A 12,044-nucleotide genomic window follows, 5' to 3' on the forward strand; every position below is an offset into this window, starting at 1 on the left:
TGTCATGTGTTTCTGTGATATCATTCTGGAAAAACGTTGTATCATTTCTTAATGCATGCATTACTAAATGACAATAAAAGAGGACTGCGTGTCCTCATAATCTAATCTAAAGATCTCATACTGAAAGAAATGTTAGCCTGGATTGAAGATCAATTATTGCATAGAGATAAAACAATTGGACTTTTTCAGGCTAGCAGAGTGTAAATTATACCTTAATTAATTATTATAAATAAAGCCTGTCCTTGCATGCAAAGTCAGCTCTGGCAGACTGGATGGTGAGACCTGCAGAGAGAGCCAATGACCAGGAGGATGGCATGGTAACACTTGGTGGAGAGCAAAGGGCATGACAAGGCACAGAGGCAGTCATGGTCATCCACTGCAACCAAGGAAGACCCTAGATTTTGACAGTTGTTCATACCACTGGACACAGACTTCTGAGTTTGAGAGAGTGGAACTGCTCCAGAGCAATGGCTTTTCCACTTTTTTAAAACTTGCCCGCACAGTTTTCCCATCATCGTCAGACATGATGGATATCCGTCATAGGTTATTGTACATTACAACAGTGAAGAAGATTATTATAGATTACATGGAGACTTTGATCAATTAAGGAAATTGGCTGAGGAGTGGCAAATGGATTTTAATCCAGATTAGTATGAAGTAATGCATTTTTTTGAAAGTCAAATCAGTGTAGAACTTGCGAATGATGGGGCCACAAGGGAGTGTAGCAGAACAGGGAGATTTGGTACAGGTGTATAGTTAATTGAAAGTGGAGTCACAGGTAGATAGGGTGGTGAAAAAGGCATTTGGCATGTTGCCTGCCATCAGTCAAACCATTGAGTATGCGAGCTGGAACATTAGTTTACAGTTCTACACGTCACTGGTGAGGCCACATTTGGCATACTGTGTGTCGTTTTGATCACCCAGTTGAAGGAAAGATGTGGTTAAACTGGAAAGAGTGCATAGAAGATTTGAGAATGTTGCTAGGACTAAAGGGTGTGGGTTAGAGAGAAGTTGGCCACACTAGGTCTTTATATTTTGGAGCATAGGAAAATAAGCGATTACCTTAGAAATGTTTAAAATTATAGGAGGCATCTACAAGGCAGGTGGTAAGTCTTTTCCTCAAAGTAAAGGATCCAAAATGGGGGGAGAGAGTAGATTTAGGGTAAGAGGGGAAACATTTAAGAAGGACTTGAGGAGTAACGTTTTCCTGTAGATGATGGTTAGTAGATGGAATGAGCTGCCAGAGGAAGTAGTTTAGGAAAATGCTTAAGAAACAAGTAGATAAGTTCATACAGAAGTGGAGCTTAGAAGAATATAGGCCAATCGTAGGAAGTTGGTAATGACTGCAAGGACACATGGTTGGCCTCGACTCAGTGGGGCAAAGGGCCTTGTACTGCTCTGACCCTATGAATGATATGGATAAAGGAGAAAAATAAAAGACACTAAGGTTGCCAATGTCCCAAAAGTAGGAGGCTGTGCATGTTGTGATTAGGATATCAGGGCTCTGTATATAGATAGTGCCTAATTACTCCTCACTGCACTGTTGGCATTTAAGGCAGCAATGAAGGTCCTCCATCTAGCACTGTGCAGGGCTTCCTTCTTCTTGTCACTAGCTTCTTCTGTTTTCATTAGTCAGTCAAGTAGATCCCAGGAGCACTGCTGTTTACATAACAATTTTGTTTTACTAGTCAGGGTTGTTAGTCCAGAGCTGAATGCACCCCTCGCACCCCACCCCATCCCACCCCATCCCCAAACCTGCAGGACTGGTGGATCACTCTTAATCTGTCCTCTACTCTTTGACCTGTTTAGCAAGGGTGACCCTACCAAGAGCCAAAGCACGAAGCTCTGGCTCTAGCCAACCTGGCTGTCTGTCATTGAGGCACGCAAGTCTCCTAGCCCAATGATAAGGTTGTGGTCCTCTTGGAGGAGGTTATAGATAGGTTTGACAATAAACTTCTGGGGCAGGATGATTAAAAACTTTGCAAGTGGGGTGTAATGTGGGATGAAGAGGTTGGACTCTTTGGTATGAGGGATCTAAAGGGATACCAATATCTAAAAGAAAGATGGTAAATGAACAAAGTAGAACATAACAGCAGAGTACAGGCTCTTTGGCCCCTCATGTTGTTCGGACCTTTTAACCTACTCAAGATTAAGCTAACCTTTTCCAGGTACAGAGCTCAATTTTAGTTCTAAATCTTTGCATTTAGCTCTATTATCTCAGTCTATCTAATACATTGCAATTTGTGCACAAATTGCAAAAAGTTAGCAGGCATGAACAACAAGTGGTCAGGAAGGCAAATAGTGTTTTGGTTTGCATTGCAAGATGTCTGGAGCTTAGAAATGAGGAGATAGCATTACAATTGTACAGGAGTCTGGTAAGGTCACATGTGGAGTAGTGTCCAGTGTTAGTTCCCTTGTTTAAGAAAGAATATGCCTTCCAGGTATTAAGGATAATCACTACACCAATTCTTGAGATGCTTTCTACTATTACGAGTGGTCAAATATTAGATCAATATTACTTGAATTTTAGAGGGGTGTATGAGGTGGTTTGTCCTGACTAAATATCAGGAAATGCCAATAGTGATTATATAGCTTCTCCCACCCAAGACAACTCTGCCTTCATGTAGACTTGGGTCTGAGTGCACCCTGTCTCGCTGAAGGAGCTCTATGGCAAGTGTTTGGCACCAGAAAAATAACCAGACCAATGGTGGTGGTGTCACCTAAAATCACTGAAGTCTCCGGCAGCAGGGAGATGGATTCCGAGCTTTGGTGGAGGATTGTCTTTGAACAACAGCAAAGGTTGGGTGATGTCTAGTGTAGGATTCCCAATTGGGAACACTAGTAGAGGTCAAATGCTCTAGTTAGATGAGCACTGCGGCAACAGAAGGCAATGGCAAACCAATGTTGAAATTTCTGCCGAGTCAATCATGGAAAGAAACAAAAGAAGGAAACCAGACAACAGCGTGAATGGGGTTGATTCTAATCAGCAGAAAAACACTCGCTTGGTAGGGGTAGTCATGTGCTACAAGTGACACCAGACTGTCATCCAGAGACTGTAAGCAATATGGAAAGGCCAAGGGTAGCAACAAGGAACATCCGTACACTTTACCAGAAAGGAAAGTTGGACAACACATTAAATGAAAAGGTTGGAATTTCATATCTTAGACCTGTCAGAAATTAGGTGGACCGACAGTAGCAAATTCACTAAGAATAGTTCTCTGATAATGTATTCTGAAGGTCAACAGCATAGGTATGGAGTTGGAATTATTTTAAACAAACAAGTATCAAAATGTCTAATGGGGTTTTGGGTGATATCCAACCGGCTGCTTTTAGTTAAATTAAGGGGTAATTCTGTTAACATTAGCATAATCCAAGCCTATGAGCCAACAAATGATGCAGATGAAGATGATATCAACAAGTTTCATGAAGATCTCGACAGTGCTTATGAGCAATGTAAATCTCAGGATATAAAACTAGTCATAGGAGATTTTAACTCCAAAGTTGGACAGGAAAGAGTTAATAACATCATAGGACCTTTTGGATTAGGGGAGAAGAATGAAAATGGAGAAAGGTTTACTGATTGGTGTGTCAGAAACAACCAAGTTATCACCAATACTTGGTATAAAAACCATCCACTAAGATCGCGTACTTGGATTAGCCCTGGAGATAGAACAAGGAACCAAATAGATTTCATTACCATCAATGAACATTTTAGAAATAATATCACAAATTCTAAAGCCTACCCAGGAGCAGACTGTAGTTCAGATCACCATCCAGTAATTGCTACCATCAAAACAAAATTAAAGAAACAAAACAAAAGACGTGGAAAAAAGAGAAAGGAGTATATGTTGGGAGAACTTAAAAATGATAGCATACTTAAGTAACAATTCAAAACAGCTGTAGAAGAACACCTCAACTAAACGAAACAACACCTATATGGGACAGATTTAAATATGCTATACAGCAATCAGCAGAGGAGATAATCCCAGTGCTAGAAATCCAACACACCAACAAGGGGTGGATAACCAAAGAAATTCTAGATCTGATGGAACAATGGTGAGTGAAGAATAATGAAGGGCAATACAGAGCTAGACTGACAGACCAGACAATTGTGCAATATTGCAAAGGAAGAATAGCTGAATCAAAAATGTAATTAAATCGAAGGCCATATTAACAACAGCAAAGAAATGCACAAGAAAATTAAGGAAATTACTGGAATTAAAACCTCCTGTACGGGATGCATAAGATCAGCAGATGGATCCATACTAACAGATCCAGATAAAGTATGTGAGAGGTGGATTCAGTATATAGAGCAGCTTTTTGAAGTTAATAGAGGGAACCCCCAGATATTAATCACCCTAATTCTGGCCCACCTATTACCAAAGAAGAAATAACTAAAGCAATGAAAAACATGAAACATGGTAAAGCCACTGGGCCTGATGAAATTTCAGTGGAAATAATACAAGCCCTAGAAGATCTGGGCATAAATATTCTTTTTGGACTGTTTAATGGCATATATGAGCCTGGTGTATTGCCTGACGATCTGTTGAAATCAGTATTTATAGCTCTGCCAAAAATTCCTAGAACTATTGACTGCGAAAATTATAGAACAATCAGTCTTATGAGTCACATAATAAAGATTTTGTAGAGAATTGTTCTGAGTTAAATTTAAAAACAAGACCAGAAACTTCTAAAATGCAATATGGGTTTATTGAGGATAGAGGAACTAGGAATGCAATTTTCATACTACGAATGCTTTCAGAAAGGGCAATTAAATATCAAAATGATGTCTTTTTATATTTTATTGATTTCACTAAAGCATTTGACAAAGTGCAACATGAAAAATTATTTCAAATTCTTGCTAAACTAAACATTGACAGAAGGGGCCAACAACTGCTTCAAAATTTATATTGGAATCAAACTGCGGCGGTAAAAATTGATGATAATATAAGCAGTTGGACTAAAATTCAAAGAGGAGTTAGACAGGGTTGTGTCACCTCACCGGAATTATTTAATATCTATAATGAAATGATTCTCAGAGAAATAGAAGACCTAGATGTGATAAAAATTGAAGGTGTTAACATCAACAATACAAGATATGCAGATGATTCCTCCCTAAGAGCAAGTGCTGCAGAGGACCTACAAATCCTTCTAGACAAAGTAGTACAAACAAGTGCAGATTTTGGTCTAAACATCAACTGTATTAAAAAAAAATGTATGGTAATATCAAAACAGCAGGATACTCCCAACTGCCAACTGTACATTAGTAACCAAGAGATTGAACAAAAGACCAGCTTTAATTACCTTCGTAGCTTTATATCACAAGATGCTAGAAGTAAAGTAGAATTAAAAAGAAGTGCCATTGCCAAAACCAACTTCCAATAAATGAAACCCACTTTTACCAACAGACACATTTCTATGACAACAAGGAATAGGCTACTAAAATGTTACATCTGGTCAATCTTGCTGTATACTTTCGAAACATGGACTATAACACCAGTACTCCAAAGAAACTTAGAAGCAACAGAAATGTGGTTTCTTAGAATGCTGAAAATACCATATCAAGATAGGGTAACTAATAAGAGAGTACTCCAACGTGTCCATACAAAAAGATCTTTAATGAGAACATTAAATGAGAGGAAACTTAAATTCCTGGGCCATGTCATCAGAAAGGGAGAAATAGAATGCCTTACATTACAAGGCCGTATGCCTGGGCGATGTGGAAGAGGAAGGCAAAGAAGAAAACATATGGACACTGTGAAAGAATTAACAGATCTAAGTGTGTGAGATGGAGGAGGAGGAGGACCTCATTGACATGTAAAAGATCACTTGGATCATCACAGGGTAGATATCAATATGTTTCTAATAGTGTGTAAACTGTGTTCACAAAAGAAGAACACAGTTACAAGATTAGTGGGTGGCCATTCAAGACTGAATTGCTAATAAACCTTTACTCTCAAAGGAAGTGGATCTACAATATTCTCCACCTCAGAAGATTGCAATTGCTAAGATTATTGGACTATTTAAAAAATGACAGGTAGTTTTGAAAGTTTAGAGAATTGAGGGCTATGTGGAACTGACTCAGAGGTGAGACAAATCAGTCAAGGTCATTGAATGGTGCAGAAGACTTGAGGGGCTGAATGGCCTATTTCTTGGATTTGATGTTCACATGTTTATTTAATATTCCAGTTATATTTGAGTAATCTTGTCTGTATGTATATGTGTATGTAAATGTAAACATTGATTAAGCATTCTTTAAGTAATTCATTATGGGTTATATGTATAAATACATGAATAGCATACATTATCTCACTATCATGTAATACATGCAGCATGCCTCGCTTAAAGTAAGTCTGAAATTAGACCAGCATTTCAGACTCCTGCACCTTCATTTGAATTAGTTTAATGTTTTTGAAATTACAAAACATAACAGTATGCACTAATGAACATGTTCGTGTTGTGGTAGGAACCACCCAGGCAGCTATTTTAAGCACAAACAAGAGAAACACTGCAGATGCTGGAAATCCAAGCAACGCATACAAAATGCTGGAGGAACTCAGTCTGGGGACATAGGAGGGTGTCTTCAAAAGGCCGTGTTTCAAGAAAGTGCCATTTATTACTACAGACCCTCATCATATGGAACATGCCTGCTTCTTGTAACTACCATCACTGAGTAATCACTGGAGACTGAAGACCCATACTCAATAATTGAGAAACAGCTTCTTCCCCTCTGCCATTCAAATTCTGAACAGTACACAAGCCATGAACCTAATTTCTTTGTTGCACTAGTTATTTATTTTTTAAATCATAATAATTTTGTTTTTTCACTCCACTGCCGCTGCAAAACAGCTAATTTTAAGTCATATCAGTGATGACAAACCTGATTCTGACTTATTTTCAATTTGAAATGGGAGGCTATGGGAAGGTATAGTCTATTAGCTGGAATCTAGTAAATGTCTGCTTTTCTTTCCTCTTCGCTTCCTGAAGTGATTGTTTATATCCAGAAACCCATCAAGAAATGATTTGCAGGTGGCAGCTTCAATCGATTTTCTATCCAGAAGCTGTATATTGAGAGGAGAATTTTAACACTGGTGCATTTCTGGGAGATTTTAACTACTCTAGTGTTGCCAATGTTCTAAAGTAATCCCAAAATATTAAAGTGGGTGCCATTGCATTTAACAGTGTGAAAACTAATTAGAAAATCAATCCATCACACAGTAAATAAAACATTTTATACCACCAATGCCTTGTAGAGTAATATTTAAAATGTCATGGTAATCAAGATTCTCAACAGTTGGGCCAAGATTCAGGGCTTCTGTACATTTAATAAAAAGCAAAAGTACAATTAATTGCATTCATAAATCATTCATTAAATGAGTTGGAACCATTTTCAAAGAACACTACTTTCTGTTTCTTCTGCTCATCAAAGATTGAGAACATATTGAGAATTGTCATGTCGGAAATTTATGTGATATTGTAATTCACTGCCATATGTGATATTTCTGAGTGTACTGTACAGAAGTTTCATAAGAGATGTATTTCTATATATCTCTGGTGTTTCCAGCTCCCTCCCCTCTCCCTTCTCCATTTCCAAACCATGATTCCCCTCTCCCTGCCCCCTTCCCACTCTCACTCCACAGTACAATCCCATATCAGAATTATCACTCCCATATCCCATGAATTTTTCCCCCTTTGCGGCAGCAGTAAAATGCCATATATAAAATTATTACGGTACTATGGAAATATCTTAAGCACCATAGCTATATATAAGCCCTAAGACTTTTGCACACTGTTGTTGTTCAGTCATTAAGTAGAGTCTGACTCTTTGTGACCTCATGAACTCCTGCACACCAAGTCTTCTTGTCGGAAACTGCTTATCTAAGATCGCCCAAGGTCGTATGCATTGTCTGTGTTATATCGTCTATGATATATATTTGCACACTACTGTGCAACATGATCCTGAAGACACACTCAATGTTCTAGAAACAGGTTCTTCTGCTCCATCAGGTTTCTGAATGGACCATTAACTCTGTCACTATTTTTCTTTTTGCACAATTTGGTTGTTGCATTATTTTAACATACAATATAGTTTTTTTAAAATGTGTTGCACTGTATTGCTGTCACAAAGCAACAACTTTCATGACTTGTCAGTGACAATAAACCTGATTCTGATATTAACATTATTGACTCTTTAAAGCACAACTTAGATAATTTCAAAATTTGTTTTCCATTTCAGAATTAAAATGGGCTACCTTCCAAAAGCCTGTGAAAATCAATAACCATTTTTTTTCTCTCACTACAGGATTGAGCAATGCATTAAACTAGTCATTTGGTGATTCTGGAGTGCTCTGTTTGCTGCATTATAGAGAAGATATTGCGGATTTGTAGAGGGTGTAGAATAGATTTACAAGGATGCTGTCCAGGTTAGAGAACATGGAAGTAGTGTAGGCAAAAAGGATTAGTGTAGATGAAGATTTGATTGCTAATTTAATTAATCTGGCATATAGATCTGTGTCTGTGCTGTTCTATGTTCTGTAGTGCTGCGCTACTGTGCAAAAAGACTGATGTGGAATTGGCCCACTTTTCCACATCACTTCCAAACGTCAGTGCTGATTTGTTTCGATGCTTACCAAATGGCTCTTGTGATGGTCAAAGATTGAAGGATTCAGAAGATTTAAAGTACATTTATTGTCAAAGTACTGCGCAGAAGCCTCAGGCTCTAAGTCATACTATATATGTAGCTAGTGTCTAAGACTTTTGCACAGTACTGTAGCAATTTTATGTATTGTACCATACTTCTGCTTAAAGAAACCTAATTTCATGACATATATGGGTGATGCTAAAACTGATTCTGATATTGTTGCGTGTCCACAGTTTTGTTTTCCTGGGAGTCCATAGTTTTGTTTACTGTGGGCGTCACATGTCCCCAGATTCGTTTTACTGGGGGTCCACAGTTTCGTTTCTGTGAACGTTACCTTATGATGTATGCCGATGGTATAAAAGAAGTGTGGGCATAGTGCTGAGGAGGAGTCGAAGGAAAGAGAGAGAGTGAAGATTGCAGACTTTGAGCTATCTGGGAACAGCTCACGATCGAGAAGGGTAAAGTCTAATGCTTACCCATACCCAAAGGATTGGGTTAATCAGTGGCACACTATGCATTGTGGAGATGTCCCTGCCCTTCGTATGTTCCATGAGTGTGGATTTCATGACAGTCACTTTGTGACATCGCTCTTCATGGACTTCGGAACAGTATTCCTCAGCTGGGATCTTCCGTAACTGTTTCTTCGTTCGCTAGCCGTGGAATCTTTGGAATTCGTCGTGATCGCCTCGTCGCTGCACTGTGAATCCACAAGTCTCTCCTCTCACCTATTTCGTGAATTACTGGAACTCCCTGAACTGCCATTTTAAGACTGTGCTTAAGTAAGATTTGTTAAGAATGGGTTCTAAGTTTGACTGTAAGGGAGCTATAGATGCATAGCACTGTTAAGTTCTGTTTAAGAAAGGAGTTTATTTAATTTTCTATATTTTTCAGTGTATGTAAATAAGTAGTGGTTTTAATATTAAAACCCAACTCAATTTGTCATCTCTTGCTGCTGGTACGTTACGAAATCATAACAGTACAATTCTCCATTGTGGGCTGAGTGGGAAGGGGGCAGGAAGAGGGGAAAAGTGGGAAGGAGTAGGAAGCACCATAGAGACATTCTTTCAAGATCAATTGGAATCAAATGACCATGCCTGGTGTGTCTGCTCCTGTGCCATACTCCACTCCGACACTCCTCCTCTGCTACCTATTCCATACCCATCCTGCAGTGCTCCACCCTCACCATTCCCTACATCATTTGCTCCCACCAGATTTACGAACTCACTCTCCACTCCATGTTGACAAATACAGTACAATGCAATAGTCTTGGACATCCTAGTTATATATATGTGCCTAAGACTGTACAATTCTGAGAATGCAATTCCCTCTGCAGGCAGCCACTGAGCAAAGACAGACCATTGAACCCACTCAAAGAAAAGCACCAAACACCAAAGCACGATAAAAAGAACAAATTGCACACCTGGCAAAATGGAGCGAATAGCACACAGAATATTAAACATTAAGAACAGCATCCTTGAAACTGTCCTGGACTGTTCAGTTTTGTTTATTTCAGAATAGCGCTGTGTTGTTCGTTGACTGCAGAGTGCAGTGCTAGTCCGTGCCGAAGTGCCCTGCTCAAATCATGCAAAATAACAAACGAAACAGAATCGAAAAACACATGTCACATGAACTGCAGAGCCTTTCCTCCAAACACAAGTCCACAACCATGAGCTGCACCTGTCACACCTTCCAGCGTGGGTCCTAAGACTCCTGCATCTTCCTCTGGCAGCAGAGAGAGACTGGTCAAATGCAGGCTCTGATCACCCATTCACTTTCCACTCTCCTCCTCATCTATTTCAATCTTGCTTGGCACTTCAGTGGACGAGAGGTATTGGAGCTGATCATAGGCTTGCGATCCACATTTAGTTCTCTACTTCTATGGAGGGAGCTGACGCTGCTGGTCTTCATAACTTGGAGTCAAGCCACAAAGTTTCTGTGAGAAGGCCTCAGGCAGCCCAGTCCTGAAACTCTGTCTTCTGTCGAAGATATAAAATTTAGCATTAAGATCTCCCTGACATTAAGGCACATTTTAACAAAAACTAACTCTGAAAAGAATCTTTGAAGAAAGGTACATTGAATTTGGTTAAAACAAAGTAAAGTTAATTGTAATGGTTAAACTACATTTTATTTTCCTTTCATTTTTTTTCTACTCCCTATCTGTTTCATCTTTGAATCTGTAGGCTGGGCATCCTATTGAAACCTGTGCCAGAATCTCTGTCTTTAAGATTGACCTCGCCATTGTGCACCTCATTGCTCAAAATTAGAGTAAATTGTGCTCAGTCCCTAAGAGGAAGAATATAGAACAGAAACTCAAGGTTGGCAGCATGGGTTGCAAAACGAGGACTGGGTTGTGAGAGGAAGGGTTGGGTGAATGTCCAGTAGGTAGACAATGCAGATAGTGCAAGTAATTAGTGTGAGAGGTGTTGTCGCTAGGAACATAGACACAGAATATTAGGAACTGCAATGACAAACTCATGAATTGCACTATATTTAAGTACTGGAGGTTCTGAGGCATCCTGCCCTAGATTTTGAGGCCTGCCTGGGTGTATGAGAAGATGGTGGGAGGGATGGGGAAGAGGGTTGCTTTGCTGTTGTTTTGTTTTGCTGTCATTCCTTGTGTTGTTCGGCTACACATTAAGAACACGTTATTCTAGTGCGAGAATATGCGGCAACACCGACTGGCTGACATCCTTGGTTGTTAATGCAATTGACAGATTTCACTATGTTTTGAAGTACATGTGATAAATAAGTCTAAATCTGCCTAGTGTCATCTTTTGTTTCTGGAATCAATTGCACAATGAAACAAATGGGCAAAAGACTTCTGGAAAATGAAGGTAATTAACCAAATATCTTTCCCATCTTGAAAATGATAACACAGATATTTTTGACACATTACTGATGGGCCTTATGGTTTTCAAAACATCTCCCCACTAACTTCTTAACTACATTCTACAGAGACGTGGTTGAGGGTGTGCTGACCTTTAGCATCACAACCTGGTACTCCAGCTGCAGTGCTGTCGACAAAAAAGCCTTGCAGAGGGTGGTTAGGGGAGCACAGAAGGTTATCGGGGTCTCCCTACCTTCTGTCCAAGACCTCTTTCAGAGTCGATGCCTCCAGAAGACACGGTACATCATTAAAGACCCCTCACACCCTCTCCATGAACCATTTGTTCTTCTGCCATCAGGCAAACGTTACAGGAGCATCAAAACTAAAACCACAAGGCTACTAAACAGCTTCCTCCCACAGGCAGTCAGACTGCTAAATAACTGCTCTACCTGACTCTGCTTTGGACACTTTTAACTTGCACTGGACACTTATAACTTGATTTTAACTGACATGTGGCTGTTGTGTTTTACTATTTATTGTTATGCTTATTATTTAGTGTTGCGTTTGTTATGTTAT

The sequence above is a fragment of the Mobula birostris genome, chromosome 1 (genome assembly GCF_030028105.1).
Source record: "Mobula birostris isolate sMobBir1 chromosome 1, sMobBir1.hap1, whole genome shotgun sequence".
NCBI classification, from domain to species: domain Eukaryota; kingdom Metazoa; phylum Chordata; class Chondrichthyes; order Myliobatiformes; family Myliobatidae; genus Mobula; species Mobula birostris.